Below are 18,243 nucleotides of genomic sequence, written 5' to 3'. Positions count from 1 at the left end.
TTTTTTATTATGGGGAAAGAGGCAGAAATTAGAATTTTTATTTATTTTTACTTTTTTAACCCTGCCTTTCTCCAGGGATCTTGAACATGCAGTGTTTTAGATTGCATCTTTCAACGAGCAATTAAAAATATCACATTATCTACCCTACCAGCAGTTTACGACCACATATGAGGTGTTGTTGTGTTCAGGAATAAATAGGCAACAAATTGTGGAGTTCTTTTTCTCCTATAACCCCTTAAAAATAGAAAATCTTGGTCTAAAACAATATTTTCTCGTTTCATGCTCCTAGCCTAGGCATTTAATAGAACTTTTACAAAGTTCTCACCATACCCCTTGAAAACTTAATTGGGGGGTTCAGTTTCCAAAATGGGGTCCTTTGTGGTGTTTTTTACTGTAGCAGTACCTCAGGGTATCTTCAAAATGCAACACGGTGCCCGAAAACCATTCCAGTAAAATCTGCCCTGCAAAAAGCATATGGCGCACCTTCCCTACTCAGTCCTCAGGCGTGCCCATACAGAAGTTTACAACCACATATGGGGTGTTGCCATATTTAGTAGAAATTGCATAACAAATTGTAGGGTCATGTTACCCCTTGTGAAAATTAAAAATATGGGGCTAAATATTTAAAAAAAATGAAATTTGGGCCAATTTTGTGGATGATAATACCGAATATTTAGATAACCTGCCACTTTTATGGGCAACCTCTAAGAGGTTCATCAGAGGTCATATCATAAACTACATACGCCTGAAACGCAAAAACGCTGAAAATGTTTTCCTCCCTACACAGAGATCTACTCAATGCTTAACAGTCATATAAACATTCCCCTTCCTCTTATACCAAACGAGTATATGAAGAAACCAAACAGGTACTAGAATAATTTGTCCAAAGCCAGGCAGTTTGGCATGGAAACTGAGGTGCAAAATGTGATCCCCTTCTCGCCCAATAACAAGGCCCCAGGTCCTGACAGGCTCTGTAATGAATATTACAAAATGCTCAACCCTGAAATCATCCCTATATATCAGCTGTATAATGCAATATATACACAACATGCTATAGTACTTGTTTCTAGACTCCAGGACAATACTGATTCCCAAGCCCGACAAGGATGTGTCACTGCCACAATCTTATAGACCCATATCCCTTTTGAATAGTGATTACAAATTCTTGGTGAAAATTCTATCTAACAGACTACACAACATTCTCCCCAGAATCATACACCCCTCCCAGAGAGGATTCATTAAATCAAGACAATCAGTCAAAAACATCAGGGCAGCCATAGCTGCTACCCTTGAGACACAAGATAATAATGGCCCCCCCACCCTACTACTAAGTCTAGATGCCGAAAAGGCTACAACACCCCCTATCTAGACATTTTTAGGGGTACCAGACTGGTATACCCTCTTTCCCCTCTACTTTTTAATATCTCTTTAGACCCCTTTCTACATTATCTACAACCACTCAACACCTCTCTGCAAGACGACCCTCTTTCCAGTCGCCGTGTCCGCATTTGCCAATGATATACTGTTAATTGTTAAACGCCTAGAAACCACACTCCCACAAACACTACAAGGCCTTATAGATATCGGTCAGCTTTCGGGTTACACCCTTAACCTGGATAAATACAAAGCTCTGCTCATTAAAGGGTCCACAAGACCGAGATGGACTGCTCCTTTCCCCTTTCAATGGCGCTCGCTCTCTATATCATACCTGGAGGTACAGATCACCAAATCACTTGGTAAGCTATATAATGCAAATATTGCACCCTATGTGTGTACGCTGGAGGACACCCTAGCAGGCTGGTCATACATGGCGCGGGCATACCTTCTTAAGATGGTAGAATTTTTCTGCCTGCTATATCTTCAACATTACCTACCAGTATATTTACGCCCCAGACACGAGATGAAAATGAACTGCTTACACCGCAAATTTATCTGGCATGGTTGTCGCCCCAGGATACCTTATATTATTTACAAAAATCTAAGCTGAACGGGGGGCTGAACTTTCCCAACATCAGGGCTTATAATAACGCAGCTCTGATGAGAAAAGCAATAGACTGGATACATCATACATCCATGTTCTCAAACGGGTGTCAGGAACAGGCCTTTATACCCAGACTGGCTCTGACCAATTTACTCAATACCCCCATATGGTGAGATTCCAGAGCCGGCCAGAGAGAACATCCTACTGATATGGACCTGGCGGGCTTGGCAAAACATGAGGCTTCTCAAAAACGTATACCCTCATTGCTCATTACAAATGACTCTCCTGGCAAACCCACATTTCCAAGCAGGGTCACCCCATAGGGATTTCTATGATTGGCATAAGGGAGGACTAACTCTGATCAGTCACTTGGTGGACCACACCACACACAACATTCTACCATTTGAAGATCTTAAATCTAAATACCCCAACATTTGTTTTAATTTCTATCCCTATTTACAAGCCAACAAATATCTCCAGAAATGACTGCCCAACTTAACCCCCCAAGAATGGAGCCCAGCTCTAAAGGCTTCCCTCAACCATAACCCTACCCTAAGGGGACATACCACTAGCTACTATAAATTTCTACACACCCCTCTGGACTATGGTATGGGTGAATGGGCAATAGGTAAATGGCTCAAGGACATCCCGCAGTTAACTATGTCAACCCTATATCAGGCTCTGTAATGCAATCTTCATTATTTGCCATCCAGCCACTACAGGGAGATGACCCTATTGATTTATCACCGGGCATATATCTCTCCAGTTCGGGGCCCGTATGGGCATCTTTGAATCTGACAACTGCTTCCGGTGTAAAGAGACAGGAGCAGACATTTTCCATTGTTTGTGGCTGTGCCCGGTGATACAATCTTTCTGGCATAAAATCCACACGTTTACCACCACCCATTTGAAATCAGCAGCACCTCTGAATCCTATATGGGCCATCTTTGGATACATTGACCCGACTAATACACGGTGCACCCCTGGTAGTAGGAAATTGTTATGTCTGATAGCAGGAATCAAGACTATCCTCCATACGTGGATTGACCCCACACCCCCACCGTTTAAGCTATTTCTTGAGAAAGTCTCCTTCTTAATGAAGATGGACTCGGTAGAGGCATACGGCATACATATTAGGACATCCTCAGACATCATCCACAACTCCCTCCTCCGTCAGACAAAACTCCATCAGTCCTCCTCCCTCAGACTAAACTCCCTCCTCTCTCAGCCAAAACTCCCTCCTCTCTCAGCCAAAACTCCCTCCTCTGTCAGCCAAAACTCCCTCCTCCGTCAGACATCAGCCAAAACTCCCTCCCCCTAACTCAAAACTCCCTCGTCAGTTAAAAAATACCTCCTCCATCATCCCTCAGCCCAAACTCCAGCAGCCATCAGGGGTCAGACATCAGGTGTCAGCCCTCAGCCTAAATTCCATCAGCCGTAGTAATAGAATGTAAAATATGTTTACAGCAAGCGCTGGCACCACAGACCATTGTCTTAACACATTATACATATATATATTATGGACACTAATACCAGGCACCAGTACTGGATACAAGTTTCCTTGGTGTATAATGGAGGCACGCAGTGTTCAGCCGCTGATAACGGAAAGCATATTTCATATAATAAATTGCACTAAAATGTTTTTTGCTTACTAAACGGAATAAGTAATAGTAAAAATATTAACAGACAAAAAAAAAAAATGGGAAGGTGCCAGCAAGATTTGGACCTGTGACCCCTGGTTTACAAAGCCAGCGCTCTAACCCCTGAACTATGGAACCATCTGCTGTTAGGAAAGAAATCTCATTCACTTGTAGGCAAACCAGTCTCTAGCGACTGCTGATGTAACGTGTGCTGGAGAGAAGCCCGCGTATGTCAGCGGCTGAACACGGCGTGCCTCCATTATACACCAAGGAAACTTGTATCCAGTACTGGTGCCTGGTATTAGTGTCCATAATATATATGTATATATAATGTGTGAAAACAATGGTCTGCGGTGCTAGCGCTTGCTGTAAACATATTTTACATTCTATTACTACGGCTGATGGAGTTTAGGCTGAGGGCTGACACCTGATGTCTGACCCCTGACGGCTGATGGAGTTTAGGCTGAGGGATGACAACTGATGTCTGACCCCTGACGGCTGAGAGCTGACACCTGGCGGCTGGTGGAATTTGGGCTAAGGGCTGATGGAGGAGGTATTTTTTGACTGACGTCTGAGGGATGAGGGAGTTTTGGCTGACGTCTGAGGTAGGAGGGAGTTTAGCCTGACCGAGGAGGGAGTTTGGTCTGAGGGAGGAGGACTGATGCAGTTTTGCCTGACGGAGGAGGGGGTTTTGGATGAGGGAGAAGGGAGTTTTGGCTGACGTCTGAGGTAGGAGGGAGTTTGGGCTGACTGAGGATGGAGTTTTGCCTGACGGAGGAGGGAGTTGTGGATGATGTCTGAGGATGTCCTAATATGTATGCCGTAGAGGCGTTTTCCAGGAAGGAGATCCATGTGAAGCAAATCTTTGCATGCTGGAAGAGCTTCATAGATATACTGCCCCTCCAGGTTAGAAGATGCATCCAGGAATGTTTTCAATTCACTTTCTGGTAACAGATGCGTGTCTTACTAAACGATCCGCCAATCTCAGGGATATCTCAGGGATATGATCCTATTTGAGGGCTCAGCGGGGGTCCCTGCGCACCGTGTGCTTGCTTGGATTCTAAAGATGAATTTAAAATTCTATTCAATACATATCCCACGATTGCAACCTTTTATGCTTTGCCCAAAGCACATAAAAAGCGGGACCCCATTCCGGGTAGACCAATCGTATCCGGTAATGGCAGTCTATGTGAAGGAACTAGTACTTATGTGGATATATTTCTTAGACCCTTTGTTGAAATCCTGCCTTCGTATATAAAAGACACACTGGACATGGTCAAAAAATTTAATGACATCCAAGTAGGCCCCAATACCTTGATAGCAAGCCTCGATGTAGAGGCCTTATACACAAGTATAGAACACGAAATGGGGATAGAAGCAGTGAAGCATTATTTATATACCAAGGGGACACACTTCTATAATCATAATGATTTTGTTATTCACTTGTTACGTTTTTTACTCACTCACAATTATTTTATGTTTGATGGCACATATTATTTGCAGACGCATGGTACAGCAATGGGTACGGTTTGCGCACCAAGTTTCGCTAACCTGTATCTTGGGTGGTGGGAAGACCAACACGTATTCATGGAAGAGAGCACACAATTCACTGATCACATTTTGTTTTGGGGCCGTTATATAGATGACATTAATTTTTGGGGATGGAATGATTGCAGCGTTTTCAGATTTCGCGGATAGACTGAACAATAATCAATTGGGTCTTATTTTTACCGTAGAAATTCAACCAGACAGTATCAATTTCCTAGATTTAAAAATAACACTGGACAGAAAAGGAGGTATTAAAACAGAGGTATACAGAATCAAATAGCTTTTTGCATTCGCAAAGTTATCACCCACCACCATTAACCGCCTCCGAACCGCCTAACGCAGGATCGCGGTCCGGAGGCGGAAGCTGCAGGCAGAGTCACGCGCGGATGCGTCATTTCGCGAGACGCGAGTTGACGCGATTAGCCGGCCCGCACATGCGCATCGCGGGCCGGCATTTGTTCGAGGGGGGTCACATCATCAGCTTGCCAGCCAATGATCGTGGCTGGCAAGCTGATGATTTTTAAAAAATCCAATCAGAAGCCATCTAACACATCAGATTAGTAAATATGATGTGTTAAATGGCTTCCCTGCTCCTCTGCTGGTCCTTTTGGTCGGTTGGTTCCAGCAGAGGAGCAGGCATCACAGTGAGTACACCAAACACTACATTTTAGCCCCAGATCACCCCCCTGCACCCCAATTAACCCTTTGATCACCCCTTGATCGCATCTGTCAATCACCTAGTGAAAGGAAAAAAGTGATCAGTGTAAACTGTCACTTTTTTTTTTCACTGGTATTGACTGTTAGGTTTTAGGACAGTTTTTAAGCCTCTTGGTTAGGTAGTTTAGCGATCGGTTAGCGCCCAGCCCACCACACCGCAGTCACTGATTCGCTGATTAGCGTATCGCTAATCAGCATTTGCACTTTTATAGTATCTGTAAGTGATCAAAACTGATCACAGTCAGATCTATAATAGTATTAGTGTCACCTTAGCTCGCCCTCCACCCAAAACGCAGTGTTTGCCCGATCAGGCCTGATCGGTCACCCACACGTGCGTTCACCCACGCCTGCCCCGCCGCAGTGACAAAAAATATATATTTTTTGATCACTGCACAATCACTTTAGAAGCGCTGTGGCGATAAAAAAATCAGTTTTGATATTTTTTATCAACCGTAGCGGCCTCCGGTACTTCGCTAGCCTCCCATTTGTAAGACAGGCTTGCTTTTTTTCTTGGGTAGTCTCAGGGAATACCCCTAAATTTAGTTGCCCAAATGTCAAACAAGGGGTATTCTTCTGATGAGGCCTACAGGCTTCTGACCCAGTCGGATGAGGAATGGGAACCCTCATCTGATGAATCTAGCGGGTCAGAATATGAACCTGTAGAAAGCAGTGGCAGTCTGACCCAAAGTTTAGACGAGGAGGTTGAGGTCCCTGATAGCACCAGGCGTACCCGGCCCTGTGTCGCTAGACCACAGGTTGCGCAGGATCTGCTTCAAGGGCAGCAGAGTGGGGCTGGCGCTGTCAGATTACGTGGTGAGGCATACATCAGCAGCGCAGCCCTCCCTGGACCTAGTACCAGCACTGCCGTACAACATGGTGAAGTGGCGAGCACCAGAAGGGCAGTTGAAGCTGGTACGGTGGCACATGCAGTAGTTACCCCGTCGCAGCCACCGCAAAGACAGGCCCGTAGACCCCCTAGAATCCCTGAGGTGCTGGCAAATCCTGATTGGCAGTCCCCAACTTCAGCCGCACCATTAGTTCCCCCTTTCACCGCCCAGTCTGGAGTTCAGGTTGAGACAGCTCAGATCGGTTCGGCCCTGGGATTTTTTGAGCTGTTCTTGACTGCGGAGCTCTTGGACATAGTCGTGGCAGAAACAAACCGGTATGCCACACAATTTATAACCGCCAACCCGGGAAGCTATTATGCCCAGTCCAAGTTTCCGAAATTAAAACTTTTCTGGGCCTTCTCCTCAACATGGGTCTAACCAAAAAGTATGAATTGCGGTCATATTGGTCCACGAACCCAATTCATCACATGCCCACGTTCTCTGCTGCCATGTCCAGGGCACGAATTTAGGCCATCCTGCGTTTCCTGCACTTTAGCGACAACACCACCTCCCGTCCCAGAGGCCACCCAGCTTTTGACCGGCTCCACAAAATTCGGCCCCTCATAGACCACTTCAACCTGAAATTTGCAGATTTGTATACCCCAGAGCAAAACATCTGCGTAGACGAGTCCCTAATACATTTTACCGGGCGCCTTGGCTTCAAACAATACATCCCAAGCAAGCGCGCCCGGTATGGGGTCAAATTGTATAAGCTCTGTGAAAGGGCCACAGGCTATACCCACAAATTTTGGATCTATGAGGGAAAAGATCAGACCCTGGAGCTGGTCGGTTGCCCTGACTACCTGGGGAGCAGTGGGAAGACAGTCTGGGACTTGGTGTCACCCTTATTTGGCAAGGGGTACCATCTTTATGTGGACAATTTCTACACAAGTGTGGCCCTCTTCAGGCATTTGTTTCTAGAACAGATTGGCTGCTGTGGCACCGCGCAAACTAGTCGCGCGGGCTTCGCCCAACGGCTCGTTACCACCCGTCTTGCAAGGGGGGAGAGGGCTGCCTTGTGTAACGCAGAACTGCTCGCGGTGAAATGGAGAGACAAGCATGACGTTTACATGCTCTCCTCCATTCACGCAGACACGACAATCCAAATTGAGCGAGCAACCCGTGTCATTGAAAAGCCCCTCTCAGTCCACGACTATAACCTTCACATGGGAGGGGTGGACTTCAATGACCAGATGTTGTCTCCGTATTTAGTTTCCCGCAGAACTAGACGCTGGTATAAGGTGTCTGTATATTTAATTCAATTCGCTCTGTATAATAGTTTTGTTCTCTACAGTAAGGCTGGGAGAACAGGATCCTTCCTCAAATTTCAGGAAGAGATCATCGAGAACCTCCTGTATCCAGGAGGTTCCGTGGCCCCATCCACCAGTGTAGTTAGCCGTCTACACGAGCGACATTTCCCCAATGTCGTTGCCGGTACCTCAACCCAACCGTCACCCCGAAAAAGATGTCGTGTCTGTAGCAGGAGTGGAATAAGGCGTGACACCCGCTATTTCTGTCCTGACTGCCCTGACCACCCTGCCCTATGCTTAGGGGAGTGTTTCCGGAAGTACCACACACAGGTACACCTAGCATAGGGATCACATCTCACCAGGACAGGCACACAGGGCTATTAGGGCCCAGTCACACAGAGCTGCTGCAAACCTCTCCTTTCACCTGGGACAAAGTGCATAACGCACTTCGCCACATCTTTGGGCGATTTGCGCTTTGCACATTGTCCCATGGGGAAGGAGAGGTTTGTCCTATAAAGGTAAAAAAAAATCACCAGTAAGCAAAAAGGTTAACGTTCAGTTCAAAAAGTTAAAGTTTATATGTTCTGTTCAAAAGTTATTATAAAGTTAATAAAATTATTGCGTTTGTGGCCTGGTTTTTTTGTTTTGTTTTTTTTTTTACCTTCCAGGTGGACCAACCGATCGACTAGCTGCAGCACTGATGTGCATTCTGACAGAAGCATTGCGCTGCTGTCAGATTGCACACAAGTTGGTGTATGCGGCGCTGCAAGACGAGATTTCTCCTCTGCAGTAAAAGATACGTTTGCCGAGGCATATGAGCTGAGGAGGTGGTGGTGTTCATATGCTTTGGCAAACACTTTGTATATAAAAATAAAAAATCCCGGTAATGATTTATTCATCCACATCGATTGATGTGAATGGAGAAATCTGGTTTGCCATTGCATACGACCTAAGTGGGTATGGATGTTGGGCGGAGCTCCTATATCCTGGCAGACGCCTTTCCCCTCTTTTTTTTTTTTTTTTTTTGGGCAGAGATTTTTTCATCCACATTGATCGATGCGAATGAAGAAATCTGTGCCGTTGATTTTTTTCTTTTAGCCCAGAGGCTGAACGGAAAAAAAAAATCTCATTATCTGTATGCTCAATATAAGGAGAATAGCAGAAACTCCTAATGCTGGCCATACATGTAATGATTGCGGAGACCCTCAAATGCCAGGGCAGTACAAACACCCCACAAATGACCCCATTTTGGAAAGAAGACACCCCAAGGTATTCAATGAGGGGCATATTGAGTCCATGAAAGATTGAAATTTTTGTCCCAAGTTAGCGGAAAGTGAGACTTTGTGGGAAAAAACAAAAAAAAATCAATTTCCGCTAACTTATGCCAAAAATAAATAAATTCTATGAACTCGCCAGGCCCCTCATTGAATACCTTGGGGTGTCTTCTTTCTAAAGTGGGGTCACATGTGGGGTATTTATACTGCCCTGACTTTTTAGGGGCCCTAAAACGTGAGAAGAAGTCTGGGATCCAAATGTCTAAAAATGCCCTCCTAAAAGGAATTTGGGCACCTTTGCGCATCTAGGCTGCATAAAAGTTTCACACATGTGGCATCGCCATACTCAGGAGTAGTTGGGGAATGTGTTTTGGGGTGTCATTTTACATATACCCATGCTGGGTGAGAGAAATATCTTGGTCAAGTGCCAACTTTGTATAAAAAAATGGGAAATGTTGTCTTTTGCCAAGATATTTCTCTCACCCAGCATGGGTATATGTAAAATGACACCCCAAAACACATTCCCCAACTTCTCCTGAGTACGGCGATACCAGATGTGTGACACTTTATTGCAGCCTAGGTGGGCAAAGGGGCACACATTCCAAAGAGCACCTTTCGGATTTCACCGGTCATTTTTTACAGATTTTGATTGCAAACTACTTCTCACGCATATGGGCCCCTAAAATGCCAGGGCAGTATAACTACCCCACAAGTGACCCCATTTTGGAAAGAAGACACCCTAAGGTATTTTGTGATGGGCATAGTGAGTTCATGGAAGTTTTTATTTTTTGTCACAAGTTAGTGGAATATGGGACTTTGTAAGAAAAAAATAAATAAATAAATCATAATTTTCCGCTAACTTGTGACAAAAAATAAAAAGTTCTATGAACTCACTATGCCCATCAGCGAATACCTTAGGGTGTCTACTTTCCGAAATGGGGTCATTTGTGGGGTGTTTGTACTGTCTGGGCATTGTAGAACCTCAGGAAACATGACAGGTGCTCAGAAAGTCAGAGCTGCTTCAAAAAGCGGAAATTCACATTTTTGTACCATAGTTTGTAAACGCTATAACTTTTACCCAAACCATTTTTTTTTTTTACCCAAACATTTTTTTTTAATCAAAGACATGTAGAACAATAAATTTAGCGAAAAATTTATATATGGATGTCGGGTTTTTTTTTGCAAAATTTTACAACTGAAAGTGAAAAATGTCATTTTTTTGCAAAAAAATCGTTAAATTTCAATTAATAACAAAAAAAGTAAAAATGTTAGCAGCAATGAAATACCACCAAATGAAAGCTCTATTAGTGAGAAGAAATGGAGGCAAAATTCATTTGGGTGGTAAGTTGTATGACCGAGCAATAAACGATGAAAGTAGTGTAGTGCAGAAGTGTAAAAAGTGGCCTGGTCATTAAGGGTGTTTCAGCTAGGGGGGTTGAAGTGGTTAAAGAGAGGCATTCCCGTAGGCCAGTATTTGAGGGCCAGACATAATTGCAGGGACGATGAGACCTTTCAAAAAGAAAGTAAAAATCTATATTCGAGATTTAGAATGAGGGGATACCCCAAGAAGGCCTTACACCGAGCCTACAATAGAGCTAATAACACTAATCGAGAGGAACTCCTCACTAAGAAAAAAGTGGAGGGTGATGTGGTGATTAGATGTATAGGGACCTTTGATGTGTGGAAAAAAAAGATCTATAGGATTCTTCAGAGACACTGGCATATCCTGAAAGTGGACAAAGATTTGAGACCGATCCTTCCCAAAAATCAGAGTATCACATACAGACGAGGTACCAATTTAAAAGAGATGCTGGTTAGAAGTCACTCCCAAAGAACCCCCAAAAGTAAGGGAACATGGCTGAAAACAGTAGGGTCATACCCGTGCGGGGCCTGCAGTTTTTGTAAGTTTATGATTCCTAAGAAAGAATTTAGGAATCACCAAGATGGTAAAACATATAAAATACACGAGTTTATTAACTGCAAGAGTACCGGGGTGGTATATTGCATACAATGTGAATGTGAGAAATTATTCATTGGAAAAACGATTCAAGAACTGAAGAGGAGGATTTCTAAACATCTCAGTGTTCTGAATACAAGTGAGGAGACATCACTATCCAGACACTTACAGATATGCCAAGGTGGCAAAACTAGTGGTTTAAAGATTTGGGGGATACAGAGACTTAGGGGATCTCCTAGACAGGGCAGCATGGACCGGAAATTACAACAAGAGGAGACAAAATGGATCTATTGTTTCCATTCTCTTGCCCCAAATGAGCTTAATGAAGGATTTATTTTTGCTTCATTTCTGTGAGCTTAAATTATCCGGCGTTTATTGGTTTGTAGAAATATTAATAGAAATGAGAAGAAATAATAAATAATATAAGGAACTTGAGTAGAACAATTCCCCCCAAAACTAGTTCTCATACTATAGAGAAATGGGAGGGATATCTGAGGGGAAGGGGATATCAGTAATGGGCTGTTACTATACATCTATTCTCAGTAGCCCTACATATAGGAAAGTAAATCATCCTCATATAGAACTTACCTTGGGTACTAAGCCTTCCTCTGTGCAGATCTTGTGTGAGGTTCTGGAACGCTGAGTGGATGGTTCTGTGGATAAAAATAAAAATATTGATAGATACTGGTGAATACAAGAAGGATCCGTAGAAGATCTGATGAGCCCTCTAATAATAGCTATTATGGGTATAAGTACATACATAAATATGTGAATCACCATTTATAATAATAATAACATCTCTGCATAATAATGGATGCCCAGCTAGGCACATATTATGTCCCATTTGGAGTACAGTACCCATAACTCCTCTCCATCTTGATACAGTTAATGGATACAGTAAGACCTCTTTGGAGGATCTTTTAAGTATAGATATAAGTGCGGTGTAAAAAGGAGAAGAGTAGAATAAATGCCAAGTGAGGCATAGGCATATTTATACATATATATATATATATATATATTAGTGCTGCACGATAAATCGAAAAAATAATCGAATCGCGATAATCGGCAAATGCGATATTGTGATTTGGCCGACCCGAAAATGCAGCGATTATATATAAAGGGGCCCCGCGCACATAACTGCCTTTGCGTGTAAAGTATTTTACTAGTGTGTGTGTGTGTGAAACAATCTCTCTCCTATTGATAACAGGTCCGGCCTCTGTACTCACTGTCATGATCAATGCACTACAGCGAGCGGCAGCGAGCTGGCCGGCCGGCGCGTGACTGACGTCACTTAGTAACGCTCCTGCTTCCTGAAGTGGGAGGAGCGTTACTAAGTGATGTCAGTCACGTGCCGGCCGGCCAGCTCGCTGCCGCCTGCCGCTCGCTGCAGTGCATTGCATTCATAGTGAGTGAGTACAGAGGCCGGACCTGTTATCAATAGGAGAGAGATTGCTTCACACACACACACTAGTAAAATACTTTACACGCAAAGGCAGTTATGTGCGCCGTTTAGGACACATAGGGCCATGAGGGGGACTAGCATAAGATGCTATATGTCTTATGCTGGCCCCCCTCATGGCCCTATGTGTCATAGCACACATCCCCTATAACAGTGCCATCCACAGGTCCCCCATAAGCGTCCTCCACAGATCCCCCATAACAGCGTCCTCCACAGATCCCCCATAACAGCGTCCTCCACAGATCCCCCATAACAGCGTCCTCCACAGAGCCCCCATAACAGCGTCCTCCACAGATCCCCCATAACAGCGTCCTCCACAGATCCCCCATAACACAGCGTCCTCCACAGATCCCCCATAACACAGCGTCCTCCACAGATCCCCCATAACACAGCGTCCTCCACAGATCCCCCACAACACAGCGTCCTCCACAGATCCCCCACAACACAGCGCCCTCCACAGATCCCCCACAACACAACGTCCTCCACAGATCCCCCACAACACAGCGCCCTCCACAGATCCCCCACAACACAGCGCCCTCCACAGATCCCCCACAACACAGCGCCCTCCACAGATCCCCCCACAACACAGCGCCATCCACAGATCCCCCACAACACAGCGCCCTCCACAGATCCCCCACAGCACACATCCCCTATAACAGTGCCATCCACAGGTCCCCCATAAGCGTCCTCCACAGATCCCCCATAACAGCGTCCTCCACAGATCCCCCATAACAGCGTCCTCCACAGATCCCCCATAACAGCGTCCTCCACAGAGCCCCCATAACAGCGTCCTCCACAGATCCCCCATAACAGCGTCCTCCACAGATCCCCCATAACACAGCGTCCTCCACAGATCCCCCATAACACAGCGTCCTCCACAGATCCCCCATAACACAGTGTCCTCCACAGATCCCCCATGACACAGCGTCCTCCACAGATCCCCCATAACACAGCGTCCTCCACAGATCCCCCATAACACAGCGTCCTCCACAGATCCCCACAACACAGCGTCCTCCACAGATCCCCCACAACACAGCGCCCTCCACAGATCCCCCACAACACAGCGCCCTCCACAGATCCCCCACAACACAGCGCCCTCCACAGATCCCCCACAACACAGCGCCCTCCACAGATCCCCCCACAACACAGCGCCATCCACAGATCCCCACAACACAGCGCCATCCACAGATCCCCCACAAACACAGCGTCATCCACAGATCCGCCACAACACAGCGCCCTCCACAGATCCCCCACAACACAGCGCCCTCCACAGATCCCCCACAGCACAGCGCCCTCCACAGATCCCCCACAACACAGCGCCCTCCACAGATCCCCCACAACACAGCACCCTCCACAGATCCCCCACAACACAGGGCCCTCCACAGATCCCCCACAACACAGCGCCCTCCACAGATCCCCCACAACACAGCGCCATCCACAGATCCCCCCATATAACAGCACCCTCCACAGATCCCCCACAACACAGCGTCATCCACAGATCCCCCATAACTATGTCATACCCAGCCGCGTCAGCGGCTCATATGGGAAAATCCAAGCAAATAGACCTCTAGCACAATTCCCTTAAAATATCGCATCGCATATCGTTATCGCAATTTTTAAGGCCCTAATCGCAATCGCACAAAATTCCCATATCATGCAGCCCTAATATATATATGATTTAACATCTATAATAAAATGAGCACTATTGTAGTTAGGCATACATTATGGTCCATTGCTAGCACAGTACTTATAACTTTTCTCCAATGTGGCAACGGGACTGGAAACAGCAGGATTCCCACGGCTGATTTTCTAAGTGCGGACGCATGCGCAATGTAAAGAGAGGAGTAAAAGAGATACTAAGTGCGCACGCACGCGCACTAGATCGGCGAGCCAAGCACACGGTTTTAGCGCGCAGGCGCAGAAGCCCATCAGTAGACGATGTATTCGTGCGCCGACTAGGGAGTGTTGAGCGGCGCATTTGGGATAACGGCATCAGCGAGGATGGATGCGGTGGTTAACCTGCGACTCAGGATGGTGACGTCAGAGGGCGGACAGATGCCACGTATGTGTAGGCACCCGCCCATTGGAGGCTGTGTCTATCATTTAACCTAATGGCCATCTGATTGGTCCAGAATTCCTCACCCAGAATAAACTAGGATTTAAAAGCTTAGACTCCGCCCCCCAGTGATTACCTGTATAATTTCCCCTGAAGACGCCGATAGGCTCGGCGAAACATGTAGGGACACAGGAGTTAGTTTTTAGGCAGGAATCGAGGCAGGGTATTCACTATAAAATTTGATATTTAGAGGTGGGATAACCCCGCTAATCAGCTGTAGTACGGAACGTGAATACATATACACATGTACCAATGAAATTAGCATATGCCCCTGATTCCATTCCTGAGAGTTTTAACACATGTTCTATAGAAGTTTGTTTGGACTTTTAATGAGAATTGAAATAAAAGTGTAAGTTTTAAATTTAGTCAGTGAGGTTGCAAAGGTACGCTCAGGTCCAAGTGACCATCTAAATTCAAATGAACTTGCTTGGATTCTAACTCCTCTAATTGAGGAGGAGAGGTAAACATGTTGGGCTACTGTTATGTTCTATTTACCTTGCGGTTTGCAAGGAGTCAAGTTATTGTTTCTGTACTACTAATCCCCCATAACTCATTCTTACCCTTTCCTCTCTCCTTTCCCCCTCACTCCCCTTCTAAAAACCATGTGTCGGAAGTTTGACATAATAGAACCTATATATTACTCCGATTGTCTATGTTGGGACTTTTAACGAAGACTTGCTGTAAATGATGCTGTAAAGTACTACTTATCATATCACACCGTATGTACTCCTTTATTATGTCAACCTGAAATAAAAACATTTGAAAATAAAAAAATTCTAATTTTCTAAATTTTCACCATTTCTAAATTCTATGAAACACCTGTGGGGTCAAAGCACTTACTTCACCCTTCAATAAATCGTTGAGGGGTGTAGTTTCCAAAATAGGGTCAGGGTCTCTTTGAATGTGACATGGTGCCCAAAAACCATTCCAACAAAATTTGCACTCAACAACCATATGGCGCTCCTTCCCTTCTGTTCCCTGGCATGTGCCAAAACAGCAGTTTCCTTTTCTCCTGTTACCCCATGTGAAATTGAAAAAGGGCTTATGCAACATTTCAATGGAAAAAATCAAATTTTTAATTTTTCACAGCCAGGTGTTTCTAAATTCTATGAAATGCCTGTGGGTTTAAAGAATGTCAGTAGATGCCTCAACAAATTCCTTGTGGGGTGTAGATTCCAAAATGGGGTTACCTAGAGGTTTCTACTGTAGGGGTACCTTAGTGTTCCTTGTGACTTGGTACCCAAAAACCAGTCCACCAAAATCAGCCCTACAAAAACCATAAGGCGCTCCTTGGCTTCTGACCGCTGCCGTGTCCCCATAGAGCATGTGGGATGTGTCTGTAAACTGCAGAATCGGGGTAATAAATATTGAGGTATGTTTTGCAGTTAACCCTTGCTGCCTTCCGGGAAAAATGGATTCAAATGGAAAATCTGCTAAAAAATAATAATTTCACCTCCATTTTCCTTTAATTCTTGTGAAATATGTAATGGTTTAACAAAGTTTGTAAAATCATTTATCGTTTTTTTTTCTATGTAAGCCTCACTAGGTGTCTTTGTAACTGAATTGGTCCTTAAAAAGTGTGTTTTGGAAAAAGAAATAACAATTTTAAAAATTGCTTCTAAAATTCTAAGCCTTCTAACGTCCTAAAAAACTAAAATGACATTTACAAAATGATAGCAATATAAAGTAGACAATAATTGATAACTATTTTGTGAGGTATCACTTTCTGTCTTAAAGGCAGAGAAATAAAAATTTTGAAAATAGCTAATTTGTACATTCTCAGTAAAAAAAATTTTTTTTTATTCGTAAAGATAAAGCATATCAACTCAAATTTACCCCTAACATGAAGTTTGATGTGTCATGAGAAAACAATCTCAGAATTGCTTGGATGAGAAAGCATTCCAAAGTGACAAAGATTAGCAAAATTTGACTGTGTGGGGATGGTGAAAAATGACTGTGTCCTGAAGGGGTTAATACATCTGCTAAAATGTGAGTGTATTCCAACCAACTGGACCTAACCCTGGGTTCAGACCTGAGCGTATGCGCGATTGTACGGGCGTTTACAATCGCGCATACAGAGACAAGCGAACACACATTGTCGCGCGTTCCCGAAAGTCTAATGTACGGGAACGCGCGACAAAACGCCCTAAAAAAGCTCAAGAACTTGTTTGAGCGTCGGGCGTTTTACAGCGCGATCGTACGTGCTGTAAAACGCCCAGGTGAGAACCATTCCCATAGGGAATCATTGGTTTCTCCTTGTTGAGCGTTTTACAGCGCGTAGGAACGCGCTGTAAAACGCTCAGGTCTGAACTTAGGGTTAGGGTATGTTCATCATGTATTATAGGATTAATAGCTAACACAGTTTGTAGCCAGCTCACCCTCCCTTGAGCTCCCATAGACCAGCATCTCGGAATATGAAAAACAGCGAAAAAGCTCGAAGCGCATAGACTTTCTTTGGATCTTTATGCATCCACTTGTTATTTGATTATACTGATTTATGTATTCTGAGAAGCTGGGCTATTTTCGTCTATAATAGAAGAATTAATGTGGAAATTTCAGCAACCAATTATACATTGCACACATCTGAATGGGGTTATTTATCCAGAAGGGATTTTTACAAATATCCTATCACTTGTGAAGGGATCCTATGGCAAGAACCATTTCTGTGTCACTCTACCAGTAATGTCCAGCAGTGACAAGTCACACTGCAGGATTGGGTCCATCGTGTTGTGCCCCTGCTGTCAGTGGCATTAGTCAGAGCCCCTCTGAAGACAGGTACTGGAGAATGCTGCCCTGCCTCCAGCCATCACATGCAGGCACGGAAGGAGTTACTCACCGTCTGTGGGACGTGCTGTCAGCTTCACCCCATGCCCACCACTGCCAGTTGTAGAAGTGTACCTGCAATGCCCACCGTACTGGCACACAGCCCAGCAGTGCGGATAGCCGAGCCCGTCCCTTCTATGGAATGCCGTCCCCTGGCAGGACCACTTACCTCCGCTGCAGACCGCTCCCGGCACCTTCACTGTAGGAGGCGTGTGCTGTGCAGCTGAGTACACAGCAGTCAGCTAGTGTTGGGCTCCGTATTACCGCATTCGTGTTCCCTAGAAGCAGTATAGACTGACACCACGGGGAAGTGCTATGTGGTACAGTCAGAGGGGACCAGTATGTTCCCACAGGCTGCAGCCCACTGCTCTGAGACTGAGGGGACACACTGGTCCTCTGTCAGCTTTGTAGTGGACACAGCTCACCCCTTAATAAAAGGTGGACACCAGGAGGCCGAAGACCCCTTTGCCACATAAGAGAACACCAGTATTATAAATGGCGGAGGCGAGGACTTTATTTCAGACTTTGTTTTAGGGCTAAAGCATTATATCGGCAGAATAATATTGGGGGTCTGACAACCGGGATTCCCGC

The 18,243-nt window shown here is 45.0% G+C and overlaps 1 protein-coding gene across 2 annotated transcripts in view; it reads right to left on the bottom strand.

Annotated features, from left to right (window-relative positions):
• The window catches only part of LOC122943678 (beta-1,3-galactosyltransferase 2-like), a 97,450-nt gene extending 79,505 nt beyond the window's left edge, over positions 1 to 17,945 (bottom strand). Inside the window, exons 1-2 of one of the 2 annotated variants that reach the window (XM_044301597.1) lie at positions 17,822 to 17,945; positions 11,843 to 11,907 (exon numbers count right to left, since the gene is read on the bottom strand). The gene's annotated coding sequence lies outside the window, so the exon portion shown is untranslated. The other variant, XM_044301598.1, reaches the window with a different exon arrangement.
• Between the last annotated feature and the right edge of the window lie 298 nt (positions 17,946 to 18,243).

This window comes from Bufo gargarizans, chromosome 7, assembly GCF_014858855.1.
Source record: "Bufo gargarizans isolate SCDJY-AF-19 chromosome 7, ASM1485885v1, whole genome shotgun sequence".
Lineage (NCBI taxonomy): Eukaryota > Metazoa > Chordata > Amphibia > Anura > Bufonidae > Bufo > Bufo gargarizans.
This window is presented reverse-complemented; position numbering and strand designations above follow the sequence as displayed.